This window comes from Heterocephalus glaber, unplaced genomic scaffold (assembly GCF_053883595.1).
Source record: "Heterocephalus glaber isolate CG9 unplaced genomic scaffold, H.glaber_assembly_v1.0 deba00000281, whole genome shotgun sequence".
NCBI classification, from domain to species: Eukaryota; Metazoa; Chordata; class Mammalia; order Rodentia; family Bathyergidae; genus Heterocephalus; species Heterocephalus glaber.
The window spans coordinates 3,379,362-3,406,620 of NW_028258139.1; the positions used below are offsets into that span (position 1 = coordinate 3,379,362).

At 37.2% G+C, this 27,259-nt stretch overlaps 1 long non-coding RNA gene across 1 annotated transcript in view; it reads right to left on the reverse strand.

Annotated features, from left to right (window-relative positions):
• Window positions 1-10,947: 10,947 nt before the first annotated feature.
• The window catches only part of LOC110346909 (uncharacterized), a 119,062-nt gene continuing 102,750 nt past the window's right edge, over window positions 10,948-27,259 (reverse strand). Inside the window, exon 6 of the long non-coding RNA XR_015440651.1 lies at window positions 10,948-25,755. This is a non-coding gene — a long non-coding RNA (uncharacterized LOC110346909). The remainder of the gene's footprint in view (window positions 25,756-27,259) is intronic.

The window sequence follows — 27,259 nt, forward strand, 5'->3', positions numbered from 1 at the left end:
AAATGTATAATAGATATTGGGAAATGGGAAGAAAATGTTTAAATGAGAAGGAGAACAAGTGAGGGGGGAGGGTGAAAAGGAAGAAGGGACTAGAGAAGAAGGGAAAAATGGACACAAAGCTTTTATAAGTAAGGAGGGGAAGAGGAGTCAAAGGGAGGGGAAGGGGAAAAAAAGAAGCAAAATACATCATGCACAGGTACAGATTCCAGTGATGAGTGTCACCATTATGTATGTATAAAGTATACTTATAAATTTTTACTTCAAAAAATAAATAAAATGATTTAGAGCAACAGAAAGAAAAAGAATGAAAAAAAATGTAGAAATCTGAAAGAACTTTAGGGTTACCACCAACTAGATTAATACACAAATAAGGGAATCCCAGGGAAAAAAATAGAGACAAATGGGATAAAAAAGCTTATTCAATGAAATGACTAAGAACTTCCCAAATCTGAAGAAGGAAACAGACATTGAAATCCAAGAAGTCAAAAAGTTACCAAATAAAATGAACGCCCCCAAACAACATCCTCAGCAAGACACATCATAGTCAAATTATCATTTCAAAGACAAGAGAGCCAAGTACATGTCTATAATCCCAGGACTCTGGGAGGCTGAAGCAAGAGGATTTCAAGCCCAGTCTGCATAACTTAGCAAGACCCTGTCTTGGTTTTTAAATAAAAAAAAAAACTTTTTAAAGGGAAAATTATGAAAGGAACAAGAGAAAAGTGACTGATCATACACAAGGGCATCTCCATTAGATAATTAATGGATTCTTCAGCATAAATTGTACAAGACAGATGGAGTGTGCTGATATATTCCAAGTACTAAAAGAAAAACTACCAACCAAAAATGCTGTACCAAGCAAGCATATTCTTCAAAAATGAAGACAAGATAAACACTCATGCAGACAAAAACTGAGTAAGTTCATCACCTCTAGACCTTTCTTGCAAGAAATGCTAAAAGGAAGTTCTTCATGCTGAAATGAAAGGATGCTAAACAGTAGCATGATATCACAAGAAAATATAACTTATACTAAAGGTAAATATATAAGCAAATAGAATACTATATTATTGTAATGGTAGTAGGTAAATAAGTTTTACTTCAAATATAAAAGTTAAGGGCAAAATGACTAAATAAGATAAATAAAAATTTGTTTAATAATATATAAGATGAACATATATAGTGATATTAATAACAAATGAGAAGTTAAAATATAGAGTTTTGTATGCTATTAAACTTAGTTATCAAATCAGACTGTTATAACTATAAGGTAACCATGAAAAAAAAAGTTACCTGTAGCATTTACCCAAAAGAAAAATAGAAAGGAGTCAAGACCCATCAATATATTTCACAATATCAATTATACATTTTGATCCTTATTTACGCTTTTCATTTTTCATACCAGAGAAACTATTCAGTATTTACACGTGTGTCCTATTTATTCCACTTAAGAGTATGGCCTCAATGTGTGTCCACTTAGCTATAAATGTGTCTAGATTCTCGTTCTTTTTTTTTTTTTTTTTTGAGGTACTGGGGATTGAACTTGGGACCTTGGGCTTGCGAGGCAGGTAGCAGAACCACTGAGCTAAATTCCCAGTTCCCTAGTTTCTCATTCTTTATGGCTGAGTAGTACTCCATTTTATTTTTTTTTTTAAACCACCTTTTTTATCCAGTCTCCAGTTAAAAAATCAATAAAATGCAAAGATATATGGGAAGATGGAAAAATAGACAGAAGAACTAGAAGACTAAAAGAAAGCAACCAACAAAATGACAATAGTAAATCCTTCACTATGAATTATTACTTTGACTGTAAATGGATTAAATTCACCAATCAAAAGACATAGAGGCTGAATGGGAAAAAAAATGACCCAACTACATGCTGCATACAATTCACTTCAAGGCCACGTGTAGGCCAAAAGTGAAGGTCTAATAGAAGGTATGTCATGCAAAAAGTAACCAAAAGACAGCAGGATTGGTTAGGGTCATATCAGGAAAGAATAGACATTAAGCCAAAAGCTGTCACAAAAGATATAAATATGGAAATTGCATAATGATGAAAGGGTCAATCCACCAGGAAGATTAACAATTATAAATATACACACACCTAACATCAGAATGCCTAAGTATACACAGCAAACACTGACAGAATTACAAGGCAGAAATAGACACCAATACAACAATAGCAGGAGATTTTGCATATTGAAGTCTCACTTTCAATCCCAGATAGAACATCCAGACAGAAAATGAGTAGGGAAGCAGGACTTTACAGCAGTATAGATCAAATGAACCTAACAGATGTGTAGAGCTTTCAATCCAACCACAGAGAACACAAGTGTCCCTGGAACTTCCTCCAAGATAAATTACATGATAGGTCACAGAACAGGTCACAACAAATTTAAAAAGATAAAATTAAGCTGGGTATGATGGCACACACCTGTCATCCCTGCTGTTTGGGGGCTGAGGCAGAAGAACGGACAGTTTGAGCCCAGCTTGAGCAACTCAGCAACTTGGTGAGACCCATCTTAAGATAAAGTTCTGAAAGGTTTGTGCTGCCCTCTGTTTGCTTTTGCTTTGTAAGAGAGAATATCTTTTTGTCTCTGAGTAACTACATGGAAGATAAAGATACACGGTGTATTAATTATTATTAATCACTTATAATTTAGTTATGAAATTTTGTTTCATTTTTTTAAAAATTGAAAAGTCTGGGTATATAGCACAGTGTGAAGGTCTTGAGTTAATTCCCCTGTACCACAAAAAAAAAAAGAAAAAAAGAATCAAGCAATTTCTCTGACCATAATGGAACATGCCAGATATAAAAGCATAAAGAAAATTGGAAACTTCACAAAAATGTGGGCATTAGCACACACTTGAACAACACAATGGGTCAAAAGATAATAAAAAAGAAAATCAGAAAGTATCTTGAGACAATTAAAAACAAAATAACAACATACCAAGCAGTTGTGGTGGCATGCATCTATAATCCTAGCACTTGGGAGGCTGAGACAGGAGGAACGCAGGGTGGAGGCCAGCCTGGCCTACCTAGCAAGCTGAAGACAAGTCTGGACTACATAGCATAATGAGACAAGGTCTAAAAGAAAGAAAAGTGTACCATAAAAGGCAAATTTTTAGCAATAAATATGCACATTTTAATAAGTAACCTAATTTTCCAACTCACAGAGGTAGGAAAAGAAAACAAACCAAGCTCATAGTTAACCAAAGGAAAGACATAACAAATGCTGGAACAAAAATAAGCTAAAAAGAGAAACCATGGAAAAATCAGTGGAATTGGGTGTTGGTTTTTTGGAAAGATAAACAAAATTGACAAATCCTTGGTTAGACAAACTAAAAATAGAGAAGACTCAAATAAATAAAATTAGAAATGAAAGAAGATACAAGAGAGATTATTGTGGCCAGTGAGGGTGCAGCAGCAAGGGATTAGACTGCAAACCACGCACAAGAGAAAAGCAGACACCCTGAGGCAGGCACGCTAGAGAAAACCAGATATTCGGAGATGGATGGAAAAAGAAGCTCACCGGTTCAAAACCCAGTGTCAGTGGTGCTGGGAAGGAGAAGGTGGGCTGCTCCTGGAGCACAGCCACCCTTACAGTCCAGGGTAAGCAACTTGGGGAGCATGAGGGCTACCTGAAGAGGGAGCCTGCACCTGAGAGCTGGTCTGACTGATGGAACAGACTCAAAATCACTCTCACCTCCCCACTGGGCAAAAGATCACTGCAAATAAGATACTTGCAAGACAGGGCTTCAAGCCTTGGCTTTTCCTGAAAACCAGAAAGCAGTGTATGAAACAACACTGGTGGGCACTCAGATGTTTGAAAACAAATACACCACTCCAATTAGGGACCTGAATCTGAGAGCAGATAAGATTGTGGCTTCTAGCTTCCGTAAGCATGAGCAAGCAGCAGGGAGTGGCAGGACCCTGGAGAAAGGAGAGGCTAGGTTGGCTCAGGAATAGTTATCCATTCCCTTCCCATTCATCAGGAGTGTTGTGCTTACAAGACACCCTGAATGCTGCCCACACCCCTAAGAAGGTACCCACAGTAAAGAACCCATCAAGCTCTGCCAGGACTGCAGAAGGCAGGGAGCCCTGGGATGGCACCAGCTTTATGGGTTAGAAAGCAACTCTCTTGTGAGGGTGACCAAAAAGGACTGTTGTGGAGGGGCAGAGAGTAGCAACCAGGTCAGAGGGTGTCTAGCGTTGTGCTAGGCAAGAAAACACAGAGCCCACCAAAGGATTTGCCCTGCAGTGAAGGAGCTGAAGTGAGAGGTCCCTGGCAGAAGTCAATGGAAAACCTGGTGCTGGGCCAACTATATCACATCCTCCGCTCCCCACAGTAACTGAGGTAGATGGATCCTAGGACAGAGACAGAGACCACAGTGCCATAGAGCACTGCCTCCAGCCAGAAGGCTGACCCTGAGGCAGCGGGACCAGCATGCCTCCTTGCTCACTGGCAGGCAGTTAATCAAGCCATGGGATGGGGGGCAGCTCCGAGACCTGGAACTAAACTCAGACTGCAGTGTACATGGGACAATGAGGAAACTCATTTGGTGCTCTTGCAATTGTGAGAGGATTTCTTTTTGGTTTGGTTTTGGTTGTTGCTTCTTCATTATTATTTTATTATATATATTGAACTTATTGCTTTTTTCTTCTCATCTTTTTTCTTTTGTTCCTTTTTCTTTTGCCTTTTATTTCTCCTCACTTTTCTTTTCTTCTCTCTTCCTCTTGTTCATATTCCCTTATATTCTAAAATAAAAGTTCCAATCAAAAATGGGCAATTGAAATGAATACATTTAGAAGAAGAAATACGAATGGCCAATAAATGTATAAAAAATGTTCTGCATCTCTGGCCATTAGAGAAATGTAAATTAAAACAACTCTGAAATTTTTAAAAATAGGTATCATCAAGAAATCAAATAAAACAAATGCTGGTGAGGCTGTAGGGAAAAATGTACCCTTCTACATTGTTTGTAGGAATGTAAACTAGTACAACTACTGTGGAAATCTGTATATAGATTCCTCAAAAACTAAAAATAGAAATTTCATTCAACCTAGATATTCCTCTTTTAGGTATCTTCCCAAAAGATTTAAAGACATCATATCACAGTAATACATGCATTCCCATGGTTAAAGCAGCAAAACTTATAATAGTTGAATCTCAAAAGCCACCTATATGTCCATTAATGATGAATGGATGAAGAAAATGTAGTATTTATACACAATGGAGTGCTCCTCTGACATAAAAAAGGATAAATTTGAGTCTTTTGTAGGAAAATGGGGTGAACTTGAGATCATAATGTTAAGTGAAATAAATCAGTCACACAAGCTTAAATATAGCATTGTTATACCTGTTTTATCTTCAGCAGATTGTTTCTGTTTTAATATTTGGGTCTTTGATACATTTTGATTTTAGTTTAGTACACAGTGAGAGATATCGGACCATATTCAATCTTCGATTCGACTTTTGGGCATTTTTGGCTTCATTGTCTCTTTCTAGAATATCTTTGAAAAACACTGCGGGGGTGATGGTTTGGCGATCATGAATTTCTTAAGGTGCTTTTTGTCATGGAATGTACTTATTTCTCTATCAATTTTGAAATATAGTTTTGTAAAATGTATCAGTCTAGGGTGGAGGTTGTTTTCTTTTAGGGCTTGAAACACCACTCTAAGCATACCTGACCTTTAAGGTTTATATTGAGAAGTCTGCTGTAATCCTAATAGGTCTATCTTTATAAGTGATTTGTTTTTAGGATTCTGTCCTCAAGTTGGACTTCTGGGATTTTTGACTATGATGTGTAAAGAAATTCTTTTCTGTCTATTCAGGGTTCTACTTGCCTCACTTATCTGTATGTTTAATTCTTTCTCCGTATTTGGTCACTTTTCTGCTATTATATCTGCAAACAGTTTTTAAATGATATTTGTGCTGTTTTCTGATTTTGTACTCCTGTAATGCCAATTAATTTTAGATAAGTCTTCTTTGTGTCACCTAGCAGCTGCTGGTTCATTTTTCATTCTCTTGTTGTTTTAAGGTATCTCTGAGTAAGTGGTCACAGACATCAACCCTGTCTTCTAGTGCTGACATTCTGTCCTGAAACTCTCACTCTTGTCTTCCCATGTATTTATTGTTTGTGTGTGTGTGTGTTGTGTGTATGTGTGTGTGCATTTGTGTATGCATGAGTGTATGTGGTTTGCAGCTTGATTATATTGGCAAGATTGTGTTGATAGTATGAAGATCCCATTTTAGTGTGTGCTTTTCAGTGATGCACTTGGCGTGGATAACTACAGCCCTTTACCTCTGTTCCAAGGTCCAACCTCATCTGCTAATTTGGGAAGGGATCATGCAGTGTAATTGTCCCAGCACCTAGTTATCCAGGAATGGATTGCAGTATTGTTAATAACATGAAAGCAGTTCAGATATTGGCACACAGAGATAACCAATTAATAGCATCAACTATGCCACCTTGGGTATAGCAACACATTCAGTAATAATAATAGTGTCAAAGACAAATTGGATCTTGACATACCATAAGAATAATGTATCACCCTTAACTATAGAAATGAGAGGTATAATTGTATTTTAAACACTAAGACAAACCAAATATTGAAACATAGTAAACATCTACTAAATGTGACTCTACCTCCACTAACAATAGAAAAGAATTCAACAGTAATAACATAGTTAACTATCTAAAGATTAATAAAGCTTAATGTTTATACTAGTAAAGATAGACCAAGGTGGGGAACAGAAGAATGCAAGAAGAAATATTAGAAAAATTAAACAATGGAAGATGAGAAGGAGGAGAAAAAAGTTAGATGACAGCTCCTACTGAGCCCCCTAAAAGGAAATTAATAGAATTAGATAAAAGTGACAAAAGGAACAAGAAAAAGAAGAAAAAAGAGAGGAAAGTAAGGAGAAAAAATTAAAAGAAAAAAGATTTTAGAAGTAAAAAAAACAACCCAGATTCCACAAAACCAATGAAGAAAGAAAGATCAAAGGAAATGGGTCTAAAAATAAATTCCTCTGCATTTTTGAATGAGTAGTTTCTTTCCAGGATCGTCAGTCTTGGGCTCCAGGAAGTCACAGTTTTCTCCACCTAGTTTTATGCCCTATGTGTTTGCGAGGTGCCCTCACTGCTCCAGAGAGGCCCCTCTGCCTGTTCACCCTTGCTCACATTGGTAGACAGGAAATCAATCAGACCACTGATCTTCGATGTGGGTATCAGGGTAGGGATTTAAACAAATTGCTGGACTTAATGTCAGCACTTTAAGATTTAGTGGCCTCTGAAAGTCGCATACAATCAGCCTGGCTTCTCACCATGGAAGCCAGGACCTCTATTTCCTTTCCCAGCCTGAGCTTAAAATTCTCAGGTGGGTCTATGTCTGGCCCACACCCTCTCCATGACTCTTCTGGCCATTTCCCACCTAGTTACTGTGGTAGGGTAAGCCCTACTAGAGACCCTGATGTGAAGTTGTTCTGTAGTTGTTCAGTCTTTAAAAATTAATCCATTCCCAAATTGGCTCCTGATTAAACTGTCAAGTCTGGTAGGCCCTGCATTGCCCTTCTTCTTTAACTTTAGCCTGCCACGTGGAAGGAGTCACTTTCAAAGAAAACTCCATGCTAGTGTTTGCAGTTTGTAATAGCATGAATTTTTCTTGGGGCTAGCACTACTGGTCCAGTCCCTTGTTTCTCCCTGGAGATGTCTACTCCCTCCCTGTTTACTTCTTTCCGTGGGCGGTGACCTCACTCTCCTACAGATGCTTCTTGTTAAGGTCACACAGATGAAGCCTGAGCAGGAGTGGAAGTAACCACAGCCTCTTGTTTCCTGAGCTGGTTTCCTGTCTACAAAACTTCTTCTTTCTCCCCTCACGGTATCTGGGCTCTGTCTGCAATGGCAGTGCTGTAAGGCTCCAGTTCCATGGGTCTCCTCTCACCATTAAAACAGTACTGGAAATTCTAATCAGAGCAATTAAAAAAGAAAAAGACGTAATGGGCATTCAAATTGAAAAGAGGTAAAATCATCGTTGTTGGCAGACACATGATCTTATACATCTGTAGATAACCACAGACTCCTTTAAAAAGAAACAAAACACCGAACTCATAAACAAATTCAGTAAATTTGTAGGATAAAAAAATCAGCATAAACAAATCAGTTACACTGACAATAACTTATTTTGAAAGGAAATTAGGAAAATAATTCCATTTACAATAGCATCATCAAGAATAAGATATCTAGGAAAAATTTAACTAAGGAGATAAGAGATTTATATACTGAAAACTCCAAAGCATTGATGAAATACAGAAAATACAAATGCGTAAGAAGTCCTCATGTGACTTAATCATGGAAGATTTCATATCACTAAAATGTCCCTATAGCACATTGAATCTATGAATCCAACATGACCCCTATCAAAATCCCAAAACTTTTTTTAAAAATGGAAAAAACAATCCTAAAATTCATGTGGGGCCACGAAAGACTTGGAGTCCGCTAAACCAATGTGAGAAAGAAAAAGCTTGAGGCATGACATTTTCCAATTTAAAAATATACTATGCATCTACAATAATCAAAATAATATGGTACTGGTAAAGACAGACATACAGACTAATAGAGACAAAACATAAAGCCCCCAAAATAAACCCATATATTTATAGTAAATTCATCTCTCACAAGAGTGTCAAAACTACACAATTGGGAAAAAAAATAGTTTCTTCCACAAATGGTGCTGAGAAAACTGGATATACATAGATCAAAGAATGAAATTGGATCTGTATCTTATATCATGCACAAAAATAACTCAAAATCAATTGAAGACTTACATGTCAGATGTGGAATGCTAAATTCTTAGAAGAAAACATCAGAGAAATCAACACAGTCTTGGCATTGATTTTTATGAATATAACAAAATACACGAGCAATAAAAACAAAAATATATTGTACTACATCAAACTGAAAAGCTTCTGCACAGCAAAAGAAATAATCAACAGAGTAAAAAAGCAATCTATGGAGTGGATGTACTTGACAATCCTGATTAGGGGTTAATATCCAGCTATATATTGAATCACATAATTCAATAACAAAAATACTAATTATATGATTTTTTTAATGGCCTAATGATTTGAATAGATATTTCTCCCAAGAAACTATGCTGATATCCAATAGGTATATGAAAAAGAATGCTTACTGCCCATGACATTGGGAAACGCAAATCAAATCTACAATGAGGTATCACCTCATGCCTGTCAGGATGACTGTGGCTATTAAAGAGAGAGCTGGGGAATGGACAGTGGGAGGAAACATGATGGCAAGAATGTGGAGAAGTTGGAAACTTTGCACACTCTTGTTGGGAATAAAAAATGGTGGGGCTGCTTAGGAAACCAGTAGGGAAGTTCTTCCAAAAATTAAAGGTAGAGGGCCGGAGATTTAGCTCAGTGGTTTCGCCACCTGCTGTGCAAGCACAAGGACCCGAGTTGGATCCCCAGTACCAAAAAAAAAAAAAAATTAAAAGTAGAACTGCATTGTGCCCCAGCAATCCTACTTCTGGGTTTACAATATAGTCAAAAGAATTAAGATCATTATTTCAAAGAGACATCTGCCTTTCCATGTTCAGTACAGCAGTATTCACAACAGTCAAGAAGTGGGAACAACTTAATGTCAATCAATAAATGCAGGAATAAAGAAAATTCAATGGAATATTACTAGTATATGCAATGGAATATTATTCAATCTTTAAAAAGAAAATCTATGATATGCAACATCAAAGATCTTGAACACATTTTGCTAAGTGAAATAAACCAGCCAATAAACCACTTATATGAAGAATCTAAAATAGTCAAATTCATAAAAGCAAAGACTGGAAATTGGTTATCGGGAGCTAGGGATAAAAGGAAACAGTTATTAATCAACAGGCACTAAGTTTCAGTTCAGTAAAGTGCACAAGTTCCACACATCTCCTGTACGACATTTTATCTACCTACACCCAATAATATTGTAATTTACACCTGAATTTTTTAAAAAAAATAATAGATTTCGCATTAAGTATTTGTACCACAGTAAAATGTTTTTTTAAAAAGACAGGAACATTTTTCACATCGCAAAATGACTAAACATCTCCCTCTCCTGGCATGTATAAGTAATTACTGGTTCTTTATAAATTCACATTTTAAGCTTGGCTTCTCGTTTTATAAATTATTAAGCTATCAAATTATAAAGTTGCCCTTGTCTCCTGAAAGTGTCAATCCTTAGCAAAGCCCCACTTCCTTGAACCCAAAACCATCTACCTCACACTCCAATCTTTTAACAGTTTCCTTCCAAACCTTCTTCCTGAGACACCTAAGGTTTCCCATGGTTAGTCCTCCTTCCTAAATAAGCAATAAATCTGCCTTTTTCAACCACAAGTATGTTCCTGCAGATCTTTGACATTTTCCCAATATGATGTGGTTTTTTGTCCTTTGCTAATAAACATAAAACCTAATCACTTTTTCATATAATTTAGTAGAATATTTTGGGTTTATTGAATATTGACTAAAAGTAAAGAATTATGAAGTATTACTGAGCCTGAAAGCACAGACATCATATTGAAAATCACACTGTTATTTATAGAGAACTGCATTGCAGGAGAAAAAGTAGAAATCTGAGTGACTATTACACCAGTTCTTTAACATGAGCAAACTATAGCTCTGAGAATGGCAAGGGCCCCTGAGCTCAGGAGAGTGTGAAGTGTATACCTTGTCATCACAGACGTAAACTTCAAAAAGCTATTTGGAAAGAAACACAATGTTTCCCTATAAAACATATTATTAAAAATTATAATTTATTTTGTTGGGACTTTAACTTTCTAATAACCAACAGGTAGCACTGCAGATTATCAGACATCCTCTATCTTAATTAACATGTTTAAAAAAAGCACAAAAATTTACGTTTGTGTTCTTGATGCCTGCTTTGTAGCTGTTTGGCTTATTGTGTGTCTTTATGCTATTATTAGCATAGCTCTCAAGGCTCAGTATTACTAATATAAATCTTTTTCCAATGCAGCCCAACAAATCTGTAAAACATTTGATATACTGAAGGCCAATCAGGACAAAGTGGTGTTCTTGATGCTAGGTACTGTGGACCCCTGCTAATCTCTTAGAGAACCTTGCAGCTGTGTTTGCAAAGTCACTGGACACACAGGCCTCAAGAGGACACAGAATCTATCTGTACCAAATATTGTTGAAGGTGCTTTACTTATGATATGCAAAAACACATGGAAAATTCTAGTATTTTCTTCTTGCACCCAAATCAGGCAGAGTATTTCTTCTTTAGTGAAGAGCTTTGTTTATATTTCACCTTTTCTTGGACAAACGTTGTTATGGTTTACATCTATTTATTTAATTTTTATTTTATTAGTACATGTTTATAGTACATGATTACATTCATCATAGGGAGTTAGTACAGGTACATAACACAATCTTAATTTTTTGTATCCCTCCCTCTCTCCTCATAGTTGACTTGTTGATAGGAGATTCTCAACAGACATTTGTCCATCCAAGGAAAGGATGTTAACAGGAATGATACAAAAGATGTACCATGCACTATTTACAAATATTTATTGACTATTTTTATGTGTCAAATATTAGGCCTAGCTGTTGGAGATAAAGCAGTAAATAAACAGACAAAATCCTCAGCTTCATGTTGCTTGTGTAAATAATGTATTGCGGGAATGCAGTATTAATGAATACCAAATGTTCATCCATGATGTGGAAATGTAGATAGGACCATCATGTATCAGGTACCTGTCTCTGTAAAGTTCATACCCTTTGATCTCATAATTTAATTTTTGAGAATAATATATGTGCATCTGTGTATTTACATATAATATATATACATGTTATATATGTATGTGTGTGTATTTATACAGAAATATATATGTTGCACCTAGTGAGAGAGAACCAACCAGAGACCGATATTAAATCCACACAGGAGTTTATTACCAGCTGGGACCCGAGCCGAGCATCGGACTCGAGCCTCGACTGGGGAGAGACAAACATGTTTTATACACCTTTGAGGCCAGCAGTTTATAGGCCCCCCTATGGGATAGAACTAATAAAGCAAGCAAAAGGTACAGAAGCAGAACGTCCTGCTGTTAGAACATTTGTGAAACAATAGTTGATTAATTGTTGTTTCTAAGAGACTCTAAGGGGAGGAAGTTTCTAAGCTTCCTCCTTCTGAGTTCATCTAAAGGGCAGGCAGGTGGGTCAAGCAGCAATGTGGAGTCTGTCTTGCTAACTAGGGTCCTTCATATATATATTATGCTCTCCTAAGGCTAGTGATGTAGCACAGTGGCAGAGCACTGGCCCAATACGCCCAACCTGTGGGTGTAATCTCCTACACCACAAAAATTGGATTGGATTTGCCCTGAAGCACTCCAGGAAGGAAGAAAGAGTGCAAATGAGTGAAAGTTTCGATGTACCAATGACCTTCAAACAAACATTAGACCTGTACTTTTGCATTGTGATAACAAATACAGAGTAGCAAATAGTCACGTGTTGTTCACTACATGCCCAGGTACTGTGTTAAGTACTTTGGTTATTTCAGTTAATTCTCACAATGGGATCCTTAGATAGGTGCTAATATTAGCCCCAGTTTTCAGGGTAGGGAATTAAGGCACAGAAACATTTAGGACCCAGTCACCCCCTCCCCTCGCTAAGTCCCAGATTTACTGAGCAACAAAGGAGCCACACCGGGCTCTTTTTTTTTTTTTTGGTACCAGGGATCGAACTCGGGTCTTTGTGCTTGTGCAGCAGGCAGCGAAACCACTGAGCTAAATCCCCGGCCCCACACCAGGCTCCTGAGTACTTCCACACCACCACACACTACAAGGATATCTATAAAACCCACACTGGTGCCTTTTCCAGAACAGCCTTAGCTAAAGAGCATCTTCTGATGGAAGAGTATGTAAAAGGAAGCTCTGAAATTACATCTTCCTTCATCTGCTTCTGCCTTCCATCCGATGTTTATTTCAAATCTCTTAAGGTCAACTTTTTCTCTTCCTTCAAGGTACTTGGCCCTGCTTAATCTCTATCAAGCAGTCTCAGCTGGAAAGAAGAAGCATCTATGAGTCTGTGATGTAGGAATGAGATTTAGCCTAGCACTATTGACTATGAAAGTCTTCTTCCCTCTTGTACATTTAGCTTCAGAATCATACATCCTCTTTCCCTCTCCACATCTTTATAAATAAGGGAATTATGTTCAACAGAAGCATGGTGCCTTTAGGTGACCAAAACAGAGAGAGCACACAAGAGGCAGTGGTGGGGAGAGCTCAGGTGCTCAGCATGCTTCTGCACAGGCCATGCTGCCAGATGTGTGACTTCTGTAGGCAATGGGGAAGGGCACTGCAGGAACAGCGATTCAGGGACAAGGGAGTAACTACAGCAGATTCAGTACAGAGTGATGAAATTCCTGCCCAGCACAGAGGCCAATGAAGGAAGGCAAGCCATTTAGGAAGTGCTTCCAACAACTGATGACACTGGTAAGGGTCTGAGTTGGTCTTTCCTGGTCTTGACTGACTGGCTCGAATCTTTACAGCTTTTAGAAACTTTCTTATTGGTATATGTTTGTGATACATAAGTTACATTCATTGTAGGGAATTGGTATGTGTGTGCTTCTTGATAATATTCTGTTTCTTCACTCCTTCCCTTTTCCCCTGATCCCTTTCTCAATCTCCAAAAAGTCATCCTCCAAAATATAAATAAAAACTAAAATTAGGGCCGGGGATGTAGCTCCATGGCACCATGCCTGCCTCACAAGCACAAGGTCCCGAGTTTGATGCCAGTACCAAAAAAAAAAAAAAAGTGAAATTATCTTTATCGTTTTTATACATGTAGTATTTAATTTTTTTCTTTCCAGTGACTCATTTTAAAAGGAAAGTTTATATTATTACATGGTATAATTGCATTACTCATGATAAGTGGAAGATAAAGGGGCTAGAGAGGTTAGAGTGCATGCTTGAAGCCCTGGGTTCCATTCTCAGCACACAATAGAAAATGGGTGACAGATAGATAGATAGATGATAGATAGATAGATAGATAGATAGATAGATAGATAGATAGATAGATAGAAAAATAAATTCAAGGAAACAGAATCACATCCTTAAGTTGTTCCCTGGCATCCTTGCCATCTGAGGCACCAAACCTGAGGCTGGCTACTCCTTCTTGCCTGAAAAGGTTGATTTTAGGTATACAAACTCCAGACTGAGAATTTTTCCTTTATATAACCAAAAAGACGGAAGAAAATCAGAGTGGGAACAACTTTTGCTATATGAACCGATGTTATTTAAAACTGTGTCAAAGAGGTACCTAAAATGACCTACCCTCAGTGCTGTCTCCCATGCTTCATAGGAGCCTCGATCTTGTGCAGTGGCTGAAGAGCCAGGAAATGGACCCAGGAGCCATCTAGGAGGCCAAAGCCGTAACATCAGGCTCCAGGCTAAGGAGGCTGCTGATTTCTCACACCAAGTTCCTTTCTCTTTTGGGATGTCTGAGTCAGCACAGCAAAAGGAAACAATTACAAGGGAACAATATAAAAAGTGATAGCTATGAATGACAACTGAAACTTATCAACAGAAATCATTTCCCGGAAATGGCAAAAATGTCTTGTCAAACAAATATATTTTAATGGTTAATGGTAAGAAGCTGATGATGGTGTTTGTCATCCCCAAATTCTTTGGCTCAGTCTTGATTTAAATCATAGTTTAAACTAAACATATTAGTCTAATTTCTGTTGCCAATGACTAATACCAGAGTGTTGGAGTTATAAAGAAAAGCAGCAGCTGGGTGTGGTGGTGCACACCTGTAATCCCAGCACTGCGGGAGGCTGAAGCAGGAGGATCACAAATTCCAGCCCAGTCTGGACAACTTAGTGATTATGCGTGGCTTTGTCTCAAAATTTAAAAATAATAAGAATAATAAAAGAACTAGAAACAGCTCAGTGTGGAACTGTGTTCAATTCCCAGTACTGGGGGGGGGGGGGATAAAAAGAAAGAAAATTACCTTTCCTATTCAAATGGAAGTTTTATTTTTAGCTTTTTATCTTTTATCCCAGGGACTTGTAAATTTAAGATTCGTGTTGTCAGGCCGAGGATTTAGCTCAGTGGTTTCGCCACCTGCTGCGCAAGCGCAAGGACCCAAGTTTGATCCCTGGTACCAAAAGAAAAAAAAAAAAAAAAAGATTCGTGTTGTCATCTCGGACACTATAGTTTACTACTATTCATTATAGAAAATTGTATCTGTTTTTTGCAGTTATAAATGATTTTTACAAGAGATTGATTTTAGTTAACTATTTTGACATACTGAACTACTAAAAGTTTACAAATTTTGTCATAATTAGGCCATTATTGATGGAACAGGACATTTTCATATTAAGTTAAAAATATCTGAAAACATTTCCTCATGCAAAAGTTACTATTCAAGTAAAACATATAAGTACTTTAACAAATAAACTTTAATATACATTGTAGAGAAGAATATAAACTCAACAATCTAAATCTAAGTTCATTCAAAACTGTCTTAATCGGTTCTGGTTGCTCTAACAAAGCACTATTAGGCTGAGTGACTTGTAAATGAGGAAATTTATTTCTCCCAGTTCAGGGGGATCGGGGTCCAGGATCCTAACACCAGCAAATTAAGTTTCTGGAGGAAGGGAGAACTAAGGCTGTTCTTGAAGGCTCTGGACCCAGTCACCGCCCCACCTTCTAATACCTGCACATCAGGGGGTAGAATTCAACATAGGAATTTTGAAAGGACGGACATAGTCATGCCACAGTGAACACTCTTTTCCTTCCTAGCAGTGTGAAAATGACTGCAAGAGGACCTAGAATGCAGTCAATTGCACTATGCTGGGCAGAGCTCCTGCCTCTGTGTGTTGAGGCAGCTTGCAGCTCAAACAGGGTGTGGCTGGCTGGGAAGGGAAAGCATAGATGCCACCCCCTTGAGGGGCAGAAGTCTTCTGAATTAGCAGCTCCGAGGGGTGGGGGTGGGGGTGCTGTACCTGGGCCTGTCCAATTGTGAGGCTCACACTTGTTGGAAGAGAAAAGGACAGAAGTCTGAAGGCATCTCAGGACCATCCAGGGAACTGTTTGCTGGGACAATAAGTAAACTGCTAAATGACAGCTAGGTACATGTCAATTTATTTATGAAGGAGACTGAAGTGAAACAGCCCTTTCCTTTGTCTCAGTCAAGGGGGGCCCAGGTTGTAGGCTTTCCCCTTAGGCCCTCCTCTGAAAGGCCCCTACAACTTTTCCATGGTCTTGCTCTCCTCTGGCTTGGGTTTGTTATCCAAAGGTTGTAACTGACCACGGTCTGTGTCCTTAGGCCTGGCTGGCCAAGCCATGTGTTTTTCCAGACTGCAAAGGTGCAGAAAGGAATGGGGTGTAGCAGGTGAGAAGCCACCCTGACCACCTTTTCATCCCAGATGTAAAGGAAGTTCCAGGAGCCCAGACCTGGAACTTCACCATTTACGTGGTTATGAGGACAGAAGAGATCTTATTTAACAGTTTTTACATCTTGTAATTATTTGCGCATTTTCACCATCACCCTAGAACCCACAAAAGTAGTAGAAATTATCATAAAATTAGTTTGATACATTGGGTATAATAGCGGATGTCTGCAGAATACTGAGAAGTGAGCTGGGCAGTAGCTAAGTGTTAAGATGCTTACCTAGTATCCTAACCTCTGCAAGACCTTCTGTTTGACCCCCATCACAACAAATGAGAGAAAGAGAGAGAGAGAGAGAGAGAGAGAGAGAATCTAAATAGTAAATTAATGTGGAAAGAACAGACCTACCCAAATGGGCACATCTGAGTCTAACTGTCTTAAATGTGGAATTCAAAAATATTCAGAAATTCAGAAATAGAAAATTCAGAAATAGATTATGAGCAATTATGCATCTACCCTAGTATAATAGTTTACTAGAGCTACCATAACAAAATACCACTGACTGCAGGCTCAGGGATAAAATAGCAGAAATTTATTGTGTCACAGTTCTGGACTCCAGAAGTTCAAAACCAAGGTATCAGAAGAGTTGCCTTCTCCTGGGGCCTTCTAATCTTCTCCCTTTGTCTTCACAAGGTCTTCCAGGTGTGTGTGCCTGTGTCCTGCTCCCCTCTTCCTATAGGGGACCATCATACTGGAGGAGGGCCCACCCTCATGACTTCATTTTAGCTTAATCACCTCTGTAGAGACCTATCTCCAAATACAGTCACATTCTGAGGCCTGAGGGTCAGGAACTCACCATATGAATCTGGCAGAGGGGGCATCATTCAGCCCTTAACACCTAGTTTGGGGAAATGTTACCTACCCTTACCACAGGTAAAACTTTCTATTTTCACTCTGAGATCACCATGAAACTCCTGATGTGGCCCTTAAGTTCCCAGAAGAAAAGAACCCCATGTGCAAATGACAGTTACTCTACCAGGGCATCTCTCATAGTACCATTCAGTCAGTTTCCAATCTTTAATGGAACCCAGAGATAAACTGATACAGTAAAATTTCTGGAACTTCAAAGCTAAACATGAGACTCTCATTCAACTGCCACACAAGTGTGGCTTGTGCTGCTCAGACTGCTCAAGCACACAGGTGCTCCCTCTAATCCCCTCTTCCTGAGCCCTTCATCCAACTTGGAAAGCTTTCTACCTCCCCCTTTCTGCCCTATTCCCCCACCCTCCTGTGCCCCTGCTCCTAGACCCCTGGCCCTTGTGCTGCTGTCCTCTTAGCCACCTTAACCCCTGACCACCTGCATCAGCTGTCCGAGACCAGGCTCCTCCCCCAAACTGACTGTGAAGCCTATCTGTGATCACTGTGGACATCGGCATGGTCCTTCTTCATTGCCCTCTGATGCTGGAAAGCATTTGCTATGGAGAGGCGAGAAGGACAAAGAAGATGAACAGAAGAAGAGAGATACCTAACAATGGTCTGAATAGAGGGGAGCTGCAACTACAAAATTCACACCTGATTTAAAGGATCAGCCCAGATAGGAAGAACGTGAAACAGCTCATTAGCTATGTTTATGTTAATTATATTGGAAATGATGATATTTTGCCTGTTTGGGGGAAAACACTATCAAAACCAAGTCTACCTGTTTCTTTTACTTTTTAACATGGTTACCAGAAAATTTAACATTAGATATCTGGCCCACATTTTACTCCTACTGGACAGAGCTACTCTACAGTCAGAGTGTGACAGCCATCTGCCCTGGGACACCCAGAACAGCCGAATTATTCCTCGTGTCTTTATGAAATTGTTCAGTTTGGCACTTTTCCTGTAATTTGTTTACTTATTTATTTTTTAGTGTTGGGCATCAAACTCAGGGCCTTGTGTGTACTAAGCACATGCTCTGTACCACTGCTTTTTTCTTTTTTAATTAAACAAAGAGATACTAATGGTTGCATTTTAAACAGGCTGGAATGATGTGCAGATCTGCACTTTATATTTCCAGCGTCTGCCCTATACTCAGCAGTCTGTGAGACACATGCAGTGAACAAAGGCTGACTCTGACATATGGTCAGATCTACTGTCACTCATGTCTTTTCCTGACCCTTTCCGGAAGAAGTGCTACTTATACTGCCCTCTGTGGACACCTGCAGGCACTTGTGGATTAAACTAAATGCACTGGGAATCTTACAAGTTTACAAATATGTATGGATTCTGAGAGCTGCAGCTGTGATTGGAACAATACTGCAGCTGGTGTAAACACAACTGTGAATTATGTCTGTATCACCACCAAATCCAAGTTGGTTTGCTCCACACTTTTCTTAGTTTACTAAGATCACCATTTTAACCGTGCCTCTGCATTCTGCCACAAACACTTTGTATTATCCAAGAACAGACTTCCACTTGGAAGAATTTACTTCATGCTTACTAAGTGCTTCAATATCTTAGGGAGATTTTTTCAATTAAAAGTATTATGGGAGGGCCTGCAGCTCAGTGGTAAAGTACTTGCCTAGCACATGCAGGGTCCTATGTTTGATCTCAGTACCACAAAAAATAATAGTCTAAAAAATAAAGGATTATAGCCAGGCATGTTGGTGCACATCTCCCATACCAGCACTCTCAAGGCTGAATGAATCAGGAGGATCACTAGTTCAAGGCCAGCCTGGTCTACATAGCAAGTTGAAGCTCAGCCACAACTACTTAGCTAGACTATCTCAAAAAATTATTTTTTTTAAAGCTAAAGGATTATGATCCATAGACAGAAGTCAATGGAAAGTATAAATAATTTCAACTTTATAAGCTTTAAATGCAACTTTGGGAAAAACTGCAGGAAATTTTGTTTAAAATTTTTACATAATGACTGCATTGAAAATGAAGTATTAGAGAAATGTCAGTGCTGTCATAGTTTTTAAAAAGTCTAAAAAAATTGATTTAATTATTTGAATACACAGTAGGCCCTCCATATCTATGGATTTTGAACCCACAATTTGGACCAACCATGAATTGAAAAATTCTGTTCTGAACAAGTGCGGTCATCTTTTTCTTGTCATTATTCCCTGTACAATATAGTAAAACAGCTATTTATATGCCATTTGCATTGTATTAGGTATTATAAGTAATCTAAAGATAATTTAAAGGATATAAGAGAATATGCCTAGGTCATATGCAAATACTATAATGTTTTATATGAGAGACTTAGGCCTCTGCAGATTTTAGGATTCCAGGGTAAGAAGTGTGATCTGGATACCAAGGGACTTATATACCAAGAATAATGATCCTGCTTGTGTTATTTTAATGATCAAATAATCAATATAAGATAATTTAAGTTTTTTCTTTAGTGCACAAAACTCTTTGCTATTTTTATGCTTCTAGAAAGAATTTACATTGGATTGTTATTTCAATATAGTGATCTGTGAGTCTGCCACTATAAAAATGAAGCAGCTAAGCTAGCCCTCAGTCACTGGGGTTAACAGACATAGCGAGGAATTGAGAGTTAAAAAGTGTTGACAGATATAAAGAAAAAATATTTATTTGTTACAGAATTTAACTTATTTAATCTATTTCTGTTGATGGTAGAAAAATTTAATCTTGCTGGCCAATGTGACTGCTTCTGATTTAACCCCACCCCTTTCAAGTTAACGCCAATGATTGTCCATTTTCAGGGCATCTTTCTTGGTCTTCTTTCTTGGACTGGTGGGCTCCTAGATTCTCAGGAAACTCAAGTGTTAGCATATCACCAGGCTAATGCATGAATTCTGTGTTCTTGGGCTCTTTTGAGTCCTTTCATTTAGCTTTATCTCCAGATGACTCTGTCTTTGGTTCCTACAGCAAGACTTAGGCTTGATCAGCACTGATAACTCTCAGTGCACTGGGCCACCTTCTCCCTGCAGCCACCCTTCTGCACCCACACACGATCCAACTCCAAGTCAGACCTTCTTCAGTCTCATCTCAGCTCCCTGGAGTCCTATGCATCCCCAACTTAGAGTTCTGGGAAGTTGGGGGGCTTGAGTCCATTGCCCTCTTGACAATCAACATCCCAAGGACATTAACCCTCCCTCTCCACAGGAAAGGCATGGAAAAAAAATTCCCTGGAAGGACCTCAAGACACTGTAACTTTGTCAAGAGTGAAGTGGGGACAAATCCAAAAAATTTATTATTCCCTTCAAGTCAATCTGTACTGTTTGAATTTTCTGCCATTGAGGTATTGCTTGTATTTTATTATTAAATGGCACAGAGATTATCTAGCCCCTGGGATTTTGTTTTGTTTGCTACGTTCTGGGTTTTTTCAACAAAAACGAGTAAATGCTTGATTAATAGAGGGCACATTAAAGTCTGCAGCAATGTTTACAGATCCTGAAGGATCTTGTGACAGGTCCTGTGTCCTGTTTTACAGCACCCAGTCTGGGAAGATCGGGGCAGTTCTCTGCTCCAGTAACTGTGGGTTTTAGTCACACAAAGGGTATTGCAGGTTTATGCTAGATGGGACTTGCTTCCAATTTATAGTAGATTATTCTATGAAGTATTCTTCATTATTCCACATTTATGTGAAAGATGAGGTCTTTAGCAGGCAACAAGTAGAATGTGGCCAGGGAGTTTACCACAAATAATTGATTCAAAACCACACTCACTGATGATTGTCCTTATTGGAGCAGGGACAGAAAAAGAACTGGTTATGTATTAGCAGAAATCGAACAGTGATTTAAAGACATTAATTAGTTAACCAAATGTATGCCTGTGATAAAAATGCAATATTGCTGTGATTATAATGCAATCAGCAAATTATTAAAGTGCAATCAAAATGTAAACAAGTCCTATGCATCTGCCAGAAGTCTCATCTCATTATTTTAACTCAATCTGTACACTGTTTTTTAATAAATAGATTCTTTTCATATTTCTCAGCTGTCACATTTCCTTTTGTCCTTTTTAATTTGTTAACTGAAAGAAAATTTCAGAGAGACATTGTTGAGGAATGTGTTGTATCTTTCCAAATGTAACTGTAAAAGGTACACAAATCAGGCTTTATCTGTACTACTATGTAAAGTTGATGTGCTAAACTGACAAAAAAATAAGGTTAAATATCTTCTTCACATATTTAAAGCACAAAGATTAAGGAAGCAACATATAAATGATAAGCTTAACATTATTTTCATGATTGATAAAATAGTTCCTAAATTAATGTGTTGGTGGTGCTGGTAATTGAAACAAATTAATTTTTTTTTTGATACCAGGGATTGAACTCAGGACCTTGTGCTTTCGAGGCAAGCACAGTGCCACTGAGGTAAATCCCTGGCCCAAAAGAAATTAATTTTTAAAAGACAACACTATATAAATGTGTATGTTCCTCAACGCTAGCATTAGATATTATCATATTTATAAAATATTTAAAAATACTGAAATTGCCAAAGTATAACTGGCAAAAGCCTGTTTTATTTAAATAATACATGCAAACTAAATTCCTAGCTCCCTTTGGCCACATTTTTTTTCCATTAAGTTTATTGGTACATTTTAGGTACAAACTATATTAGGATCTTGTACAGTTACATGATATATCTTGGTTATTTTTTTTCCCATTCCCCTGCCCTTCCTTCGCTCCCTCCAGCCTTCCCTATTTGCAAAGACTTTGTTTCCATTTTTTTCCTTTTCTCATATTTTTCTTTTCCTTTCTTTTCTTTTCCCCTACCCCTTCCATGTCCCCTACTCCTGTAGACCTTTACTTCCTATTACACAATATCAATTATACATTTTTTAAATTACAATATCAAGATCTAGAAGACATTACCACAGATTTTACAGAATTTAAAAGGATATAGAAAGAATATTACAAAAATCCTTTTTGAAATAAATTTGACAGCTTCTAAGAAGTACCTTGGAAGACAAATTAATGAAACTGACTCTGGGGGACATATAAAATTTGAATAGCACCTATTAAAGAAAGTATATTCCTACCTTGAAAACCTACCTATATGACAACAACAGGCTCATATACATTTTAACTGATAAATTATATCAAACAATTAAAGCAGAAAAAAAAAAGGAACACTTCTCCCCTCATTTTAGGAAATCAACATTGTGCTAATCCTAAAACTGGATAAAGATAATAGAAGAAAAAAGTATGAACATAGATAAAAATTTGATTAACAAAACAAACCATTAGAAGTCAGATCTGGCAGTATGTAGAAAGTGATTTTATTATAGGGATGCCAGTGTTTGTTCAGCATTGGAAGATCCACCCCCATAAGTCATCATTTTAACAGAGGAAAGGAAAAAGCCATATGATCCTGTCATTAGTTGCGGAAAAAGTATTGGACTAAATTCTACAGCTGTTCATGGTAAAAGCTATCAGGAGACTAGAAGTAGAACAGAACTTTTTCAACAGATAAGACATGTACTCCATACATCAGCAAAAATGCCTCATATGAATGGAAAAGATACAATGCTTTCTCCCTGAAGTGGGGAACAAGGGCAGATATGCTTACTCTTCATCTGTTCATTAAACTTTGAAACATAGGCCAAAACCAAAATAATCTGGCAATAAAATGACCCAATTAGCATAGGATTGGCAAGGTAGAAGTAAAATCTTTATATGTAGATGAAATGATCATCTACAGAGAAAATACTAAGAAATCTCTAGGAGACCCTAGAACTTGTATCTGAATTTAGCAGGAGTAGAAAACAAAAGGTATATATAAAAATTCAGGTCTATGTATATTTGCTATAAATGAAGAATTGGATATCGAAATTTGAAAGTTATGTAGGAGTACATAGGACCTAGAAAAGTAAAAAGAAAAAAAAACAGTGTTGGAAGACATTTATTACCTCATTTTAAGACTTCCTCTAAAGCTACAGTAATCAAGGCAGTGTTGGCATAAGGAAAGACATATAGTTCATTGGAATAAAACAGAGAATCTAGAAACAGAGCCACACATATATGGTCCACTGAGTTTTGAAAGATTATTTAACAGTAACATTTTATAGAACATAAACTCAACTCAAGAGCAGAGGAAAACAGTACTTTCAGCAAATGGCACTAGAACACATGGTTTTTGTATGTAAATATTTAACCTCAACCCTTTATTTCCATACATAAAAATAACTTGAAAGGATCTGTGAACCTAAATATGAAAGACCAAAACTATAAAATTTTAAGAAGAAATTATAAGGGAAAACGATCATGAATTTAGGGTAGGCAAGAATTTCCTAGGATTCAAAAAACATGATATATAAAAGAAAAAAATTGATAAATGAGATTCCATCAAAATTTATAACTTTAAATGACATCATTAAGAAAATGAAAAGTAGTCCTTAAACAGACCATATTTATAATACATATAACCTATGACCAGATTATATAAAGAACTCTGAGAGCTCATTAACAGACAACCAAATTAAAAAGTAGACACAAGAAGATGATAAATAGCCAGTGTAGCACAAGGAAAGGTGTGCAACTCTAGAATCAGAAAAATACTAATCAGTACAATAACAAGGTTATTTGAACACTTATTAGGGAGATGATGTTAAAAGTTTTAAAAGAACAAATGTCAGCTTAGGTGTAAACCAGTTAGAACTTTCTAATACTGCTAATGTGAATGTAAAAGGATAAAACCATTTTGGAAAACAATATAGAAATTTCTTGTATTACTATTAAGAACCAACAGTTCTGTTCTCAAGTTTTTGCTTAAGAGGAATGAAAACACAGGTTCACAACAGATTTGTACACACAAGTTGACTATCTCTTATCTGAAATTCTTGGGACTAGAATTGTTTCAGATTTTGGTTTGAAATCCACTTGATCTGCAAAGAGGATAGCTACTCCTGCCTTTTTTCGGGTTCCTGTCACATGGAGTATTGTTTTCCACCCTTTAACTTTCAGTCTAAGAATTTCTTTTTGAATCAAGTGTGTTTCTTGTATGCAGCATATTGTTGGATATTGTTTCTTGACACATTCAGCCAGTCTATTTCTTTTGATTGGTGAATCGAGACCATTAACGTTAATGGTTATAACTGATATGTATTGACTTATCATTGTCATGACTTTTTCTTTTTATTGGATTCTCCCCCTCTGCATTTAATTTCCTGTCATGCCCAATGAATTCATTCTGCTGTGTTTCCTGGGGTTGTGATCCTCATTGTCTTCTCCTAGGATATTGTCTAAAATTTTTTGGAGTGCTGGTTTGGTATTTATGAAGTTCCTAAGGTGCTCTTTGTCATGAAAGTATCTTATTTCTCCATCAATTTTGAAAGACCTTTTTGCAGGTTACATCAATCTCGGTTGGAGGCTGTTTTCTTTTAGGGCTTAAAATATGTCAGCTCTTCTTGCCTTGAGGGTTTATTTTGAGAAATCTGCTGTGATTCTGATGGGCTTTCCTTTGTATGTGATTTGTTTCTTTTCTCTAATTTCTTGTAGAACTTTGTTCTTCTGTTCTTTGTTCTTCTGAAATCTTGACTATTATATGTCTATGTGTACATTTTTTTTTTATCAAGGCTGGTTGGAGTCCTATATGCCTCACTTATCTGTAGTTCAAGTTCTTTTCCCCTGCTTTGGAAGTTTTCTGGCATCGCTTCCTGTGAACAGTTTTTTTTATGTCATCTGCACTCTCTTCTGTTTCTTCATTGACTCTGATCAGTCTTATGTTATTCTTCTTTGCATCATCTAGCAGCTGCTCGATTGATTTCTCACGGTCCCTTACAATTATAAAGAAATTTTTCTTTTCCTCCTCACTAAAAGCAATCTTATCTTCTATATCTTAAATTCTGTCCTCACATTGGCTAATTCTGCTGGGTAAGCTTTCAATGGAGTTTTTAATCTCCTGGAAATCTGTTTGTATCAGTTTTATGGATTCCATTTGTTTCCTATGTTGGGATTCCATCATGTTCCTCAGTTCCTCTATTTTTTTATCTGTGTCCTCTCTACATTTATTAATCATGTCTTGCACTGTGGGCACAATCTCTGCTGTTATCTGAGAAATTATTTCTGATTTTATTTTTTCCAGATCCTCTTTTGTTGCCAGTTCAAGGAGTCCAGGTTGTGGAGTATCAGATTGTTCCATCTTGTTTCCCTTTGGGGTTGCTTTAGGTGATCTGGAAGTCTGGTTTTGAGACTTGTTTATATGTCTTCTCATTTTGCGGGGGGGGGGGGTGTTGCTGGCACCTGCACAGGTCACCTCCTCTGCACTGAGGGGGGTGTTACAGCAGCCTGGATGCCTCCTCCTGGGCTCTGGGAGTGGCTCACCTCCTCTGCCTCTTTGGCCACATTTTTTAAAAAAATCTTGCTGTTCTTCTGACCCTAAATCAAATAAGAAGAAAAGAGAAATTCTCTAAAATATTTTACCTACCATATCATAAAAGGAAGCCTAAAATATTCTTAACCAACAATATCTTAATTTCTATTTCCATTTCATATCACAGCATCTATAATTTAATATAAACCATCTTTTCCAGGCTCCTTTGGAGTGCTGTGATCTAAGCCTCAATAAAGCTTTGTTCTTCTCTGGAAAGAATCATGTTAGGGGTTCCGACTCTCACTGCTTTGTCATAATATAGGTGGGTTGGGTCATCTGCAAAAGGTTGAGACACAAAGAGCTATTTCATTTAAGCAATATACAATGTATTGGAATTGTTTTCTTTGACCAGGGCAAGGTTCCACTGGCAATTTTGTGGTGTTAGAAGATTTGTTTCCAGACAGCCAACTCGAAAGCAAGCATTGTATGTGCCTGGAGCAGCACAGAGGAATCTGAACACTGACCTGGTTGTTGAGTAAACTGGTTTTTCCTTTCCACATTTTCACTCTTGAAATAACAATCTACCAAGTTAAAAAAAAATAGTAAAGCATAACTTTTCTGATTCAAATGTGTTATGTACTTGTACCAATCCCTGTGATAAATGTATTCGTGATGTACTGCAAACTTGTACTAAAACGTTTTTTAAAACTTTTCTGATACCAATCTTTACATGATCAAAACATATATATGTATGTGTATATATATATATACACATACATATATATATATAACAATAAATGTGTTACTGGATATTTTACTTTTTCTTACATATTTTGCATACAAAAGTTTTCATGAATCTACTTTTCCTACTTTTGCCTTTTAATTTACCATAAAATACTCAATCCAAAATTGGGCACCTGAAATTTACCATAAAATATTCTGTTATTTACTTACTCATTATATAATTATTATACATTTGAGTCATTTCTAGTTGTTAATAAATACATTATGCAACTGACTTTGCACAAATAGTGTTTTTTCCACCTTTAGAATAGATAAAATTTGTTGCTGATACAATTCACAAAACTAAAAAAAAATTTAAATTCATATTAAAGAAAAAACTCATTGAATTTTAATTATACTCTCTATATTAAGCCAAGTGTGGTGGCACACATCTGTAATCCCAGCACCAGGCTTAGGAGGCTGAGGCAGAACCATCCTGAGTTCAAGGCCAGCATGAGCTATATAATGAGTTCAAACCTGACTTAGACTACATAGCAAAACTGTCTAAAAAGAAAAGAAAAAAGAGTATATTGTAAAATATGATAATAATATGTGCCAGGCAATGTTCTAAATGACTTACATATATTACCATAATCCTTAAAACAATCTCATAGCAATGGGTACTATTTTTAAACCATTTTATAGATAAGGAAAATGAAGCACAGAAAAGTAAGGCAATGTGTTCAGGGTTACTCAGATGAAATATGAAAAAGGTGATATCCTAACTCAGGCTGTCTGGTGAGAATGCACACTCTGAAATATTATACTGCACTGCCTCTCTAATAA